The following is a 5,033-nucleotide window of genomic DNA, read 5'->3' as shown; positions in this document are numbered from 1 at the left end:
TTGAAATAAATAAAGAGACATTATTTATTTCTTTTGCGAAATGAGATTTATGCAGGAAAAGAAAGAAAACAGTATTTGGTAACAGAAAAGAGTCTGCTAAAACGTCCAAAAACCTCAAAATATTCAAGAAAAGATTCAGTCAGCAAATATTCATATTTTTCTAAAAATGAGGCTAAGCCTTTGTGAATTATGAAGACTAAGCAGAGATGAATTTGAAATTTCATTTACCTTTTTTTTCTACTACCAATATTTACTTGTAATTAATAGTTTACTAACAAAGTTTAAGTGCAAGATATCACAGTAAAAAGAAAAACTGGAAAATTATACCTTGCTAAAGCATTTGCTCTCTGTTCAGATCAGGCAGTTTTGTTTAAGGAATAGAATTGTCCAGCTCTGAATGGTTATGTTTAGGACATACACAACCCAGACATCTCCATGACAAGATTAATTTTTTTGGCAGGTTTGATCAAACTTCAACACAAATAGAAAGAATGGTGCAACTTGTTCTTTCTAAATCCTTTTAATTCAAATCACTGACATTTTGAAGAAGCAGGCCTAGAAAAGCAAGAGGTCTCAGAACTGTCCTTCATCTAATATTAGAGAAACAAATAAGAAATTAAATTCTTACAGTCACTGTATGTAGTTCATATTACTGTATGCTCTCTGTTCTTGATGCTTTAAGGGTGACTCTACAGACCTCTGAAACTATGGAACCCCATTCATAACAGTCTCCAGAGCATCTCTTAATTTTTAAGGTATTAATATAAATTAAGTTTAAGATATTATTTAATTTAACCCTGATATTTGCCTATGACATCATATGAGTAAGATCTGTCCTAGCAAAAAGAAAGAAACATTTATTATTTTGCTCTCCCATCGAACCTATTTCTCCCTCTGCCCAGACAGGAAACATGTAATATATATATAAATCTTCCCCCTCCACCCCTCCCCCCAAATTCTATTTAGTTCAAAAGAAACTTGAGAAAGTAAGAAGACATATTAAAAGATTGTCTGTTTTCTCTGCTGATAGAGAAACTTTTTTCTTTGCAAAGGAAAGAATGAGAGGGCAGTAAAGTAAACATGGCTAGGAATGAGAAAGGCCATACAGAAAAAACCTTATTGGCTTCCCTGTTTTTTTAATAAAAGGTATTCTCACTGTGGTGGACTGTAATGCAGCTACACAATGCCTTGAGAGCTAGAAAGAAGCAGACCAACACATACAATTTAGGCATCAACAGGCACTAAATTGGACACAGAAAAGTGACATTCAGAGTACAACGTGTTTCACTTAGTGAGTCTGGTTTAAGTCCAAAATAGTATGTGTGTGCTTAGAATTTCCCCCTCACAATCTGTAAAAAGTTGGAAACTTGAAGTTCACTACAAATGTAAGACTGTAATCCACACTTGGTTATTACGAGTGAAATACAGACCAGAGAGAGGCATGAGGAAGACCCTCTTAGCTAATGATATGAAAAGCTGCTGGTTCTGTGTTTATAGGATAACTCAGATTGGAAAGAATCTCAGAAAGTTTTTAGTCCAATTCCCTGCTAAGGCAGGGTTGGCTGTGATATGAGACCAGAATACTTGCCATTTTCTAGATGCTTTTGAAGGTATTCAAGAGTGGAGGCTGCATACAGGATCTGGGCAACCTGTTCCAGTCTTTGAATTTTTTTCTTATATCAGGCTGGACCCTGCCTAGTTTCTGGCTTTGTCTGTGGTCTTGTGTTCTCCTACCATACACCACTGTAAAGTGCCTGACTCTCAGAAGCAGGAAATGTTACATTGCCAAAAAAAGATCTGTGATTCTTTCATGCTGTATCTTGGCTAAAAGACCGAAAGACATTTTCTGTTTCCTGGTAGTCTACACTCACTTTGAAATTGCCTTCTCAGGCCTGAGAAGCCATTATTCATACGTACAAACAAAACTTCTGCACAAAAGCAGTTATTTTAAGAGGCCTTTATATATTATTTTTCTCATCGCAGAAGAGGAGTTGCAGTTTGCCCAGGGCTAGAAATGTAAAAAGCTAATTTTTTTTTTACTTCTTTAAATGAACTAACCTTTGTAAGCAGTATATTAAATCTCAGTTAATATTAATTTCAATTTTTTTTTGCAAAGGACTCAATTAAAAGGTATAGATAATGTTCTAAAGCTATCAAGTTGTTGTTCTGCAATGACTTCTACTTTTTCTTTTTTTCCTCTGAGGTTTATAAGTTTGCAAGAAATATTGTGCCAAGCCAAACATGATGGAGATTAAGCTAATTCTTTCATTTGGAAGGAGATGGACACCATTCATTGGATCCAATGAAGAACTCGCCTTTCTTGACCTTACCCAGTAGATCAGATCCTGACCTGTGGATTTTTCTTTCTGGATTTCAGTCTCCTGTCCAATTTGGATCTTCCGAGTATTCATAACTCCTACTGCATTTAGCTTTGACATATTTTCAGTGCTGCGATGAATGTTTGATAATTAATTTGCAATTTTTGTTACTAATATTTCGTAAAAGTCTTCTAAAATGTATTTTTCTAGTTGGTTGTAGGAATTTCAAGCCATATGGTGCCATCAAAATATTACTGAAATGATGTTGTATCATATTTGCCACTTCTTCCATTCAATAAGCCTCTATTCTGGCTCAGAAGGACATGGAGTCTCAGCAAATTCGTGCCTGATATTTGTTACACTCTTATCTTTTACTGATGCATGCCCCAATTATTTATTAGTGCTAAAATCTTTCAAGGTTTAAACCAGGCTAAATAGTCTCATAGTTTCATTTTTATTTCCCCTTTTTGAAATATAGGTGGTGTGCTACAGCCCCCACACCTCCGAGATCAGGGTCGTTGTTGTAACCCTTGGACTCCGTCTAGCAGGCTGCTGCTGCCTGAAAGCTCAGCGATGCCACACAGGTCATCATTCTGTAACTCCCAAAGTTAAACAGCATAAACATTTCTTTGGTTGGCTCTTAAACACCTTATAGTAAACCCTGAAACGTGACTGATTTATCTATCCCCTTACCAATCTATTATTTCCCTATTCTGTCATTGCTTCATACCATTGTCACGACTGATAGTTTAAAAGATTGGGTTGTGAATATCCTTCTTTAGCTGAATATTGAAAAAAACAAACAAACAAAAGACTACCATTTTTAAGAAAAAAGGCATTCGCCCATGTCATTATAGGAAAAAAAATCAATATCTCATTGCTGTAATGAAAAGCTATCTATAATTCTGATTGATAGCTTCTGACAAAGGTTCTTAAATTAGAAACAATTCCCTCCTGGTCCAAAGTAACACCCTATGAAGCATTAAAGAATGAGCTTTTAGCTTACTACATTAATGAATTCAACAGGTATATAAAATTTTAACTAAGTAATATATAATGGTTTAAAGATGCATGGTTATAATACAGATGAATCAAAACTAGTACCTGTCATATTTAAAATACACTATTATTTTTCAGTGTTTCCAGTAAGAAATAGTTCTTCCTGCTCTTGTTGTTTTTGTTGCTGTTGTTATGTTGTTTTGTTTCATTTTGCTATTTGTTGGGGGTTTTTTTTAAATATACAAATGGTATGCAGGGACCTGATCTTTTAAAGAACTTCAAAAGGATCAAAACAAAATGTCCTTGTAAGGAGCTCTGAAATAAAACTAAAATTGGATCCTCATCCCTGGGAAATGTGAAGGAAGAAAGTAGAAATTGAAATATTATTAACTAGGACTAAAGGATAGGGTATGTACAATCTTCATGTGGGTGAATACTGAAAAAATGGAAAATGCAACATAGAATAAGATTTTTCTAAAACAATGTGGAAGACTTTGCAAATGGCCTTACCTAGATGTGAATAAACCCACATTCTGTCTCACTATAATATTAAAAGTTAATCAATCTAATTAATGATAATCCTCCTTCTACAGCTCGTATTAGTAGAGAAGAATAATGTTCAATGCAAAACTATCAAAATTGTACATAAAGCTAATTGTATCACTTTCTACCTGTTTCTATGCTTCAGCTATGTAAACATAAATGTGAAGGAAAATGACATAGCTAATAAGATATCTACAGGAAACAAAACAAATGGGTTCTTCTCTGTGAATAGTATTTAAATGGATATCTGCTTCAGAATACGATCATTAAAAGGGTAAGGGCAAAAAGGCAATATTTTGATGATACCAGAGTTTTCATGTCTCAGCCTTCCCAAAATATCTTTCAGTGGCTGCTTCAGTAGAATACCCTGTAAATTGATTTTCAACCTTTTGAAAAAGGGCAGTAGCAGAGAAAGAAGAGAAGAAAAACATTCTATTTTGAAAGAGCTTCTGCAAATAATTCCCAGTTTCAGACTGTAATGTTGTACAACAATAAGGGTGTGGCAAAATTTAGGTGCTTTGGAGCCATGCACCTCCACAGTTTTCCTAGCTGGTGTAAAAATGGATAGTTGCCAAGATAATGTAAATTCCATAGAGATTTCTCATCTGATTTCCTTCTTTCTTTTTCATCATAGAAAAATGTCATCTGGGCCACAGATAGAATATAAATCAGAGTGCTTTTTTATCTTAGAGTAGATCCTGTTTTCTAAGAGTATGTGATTTTTTGTAAAAGTTTGTAAAATAAACACACTTTCAATTTATAAGAGAACGCAGTTTCCTTTTTCTTAGTGGAAGACAGCACATCCAATCCACCCTCTTATATATGGCAATTTTTATTACTTTTATTTTTCTAGTCAAGACCTAATTTACTGGGCCCTGGAGCTATAGATGCCTCTGAAGCCCTCTCTATTTTGTTGGATAGGCTGTGAACAAAGAATTCTTTTGTATGTGATGCTCTAATATAATTTGAACTGAAATAGCTTCAAGACTCAGGAAGCAAGCAAACTAAATAACTGTCTGAATAGAAAACCAAGTCCATAATTCTAACATAAACAATTGCAGGGTTGAATAAATAGACATCTGAGCAGTTATCAGAGCACTCCCAATAACACATTTTTAATACTTTAAGAAATGAGTGCAGAAAGGAATCAACATAGTCCCTCAGGCTATAAAG

General features: G+C 34.4%; 1 long non-coding RNA gene across 1 annotated transcript in view; it reads left to right on the top strand.

Annotated features, from left to right (window-relative positions):
• LOC108447775 overlaps nucleotides 1-4,620 on the top strand; it is a 6,448-nt gene extending 1,828 nt beyond the window's left edge. The window contains exons 3-4 of the long non-coding RNA XR_001863463.1: nucleotides 683-755; nucleotides 2,204-4,620. This is a non-coding gene — a long non-coding RNA (uncharacterized LOC108447775). The remainder of the gene's footprint in view (nucleotides 1-682; nucleotides 756-2,203) is intronic.
• Nucleotides 4,621-5,033: the final 413 nt, after the last annotated feature.

This window comes from Corvus brachyrhynchos, unplaced genomic scaffold, assembly GCF_000691975.1.
Source record: "Corvus brachyrhynchos isolate BGI_N302 unplaced genomic scaffold, ASM69197v1 scaffold23, whole genome shotgun sequence".
Classification (NCBI taxonomy): Eukaryota; Metazoa; Chordata; class Aves; order Passeriformes; family Corvidae; genus Corvus; species Corvus brachyrhynchos.
This window is presented reverse-complemented; position numbering and strand designations above follow the sequence as displayed.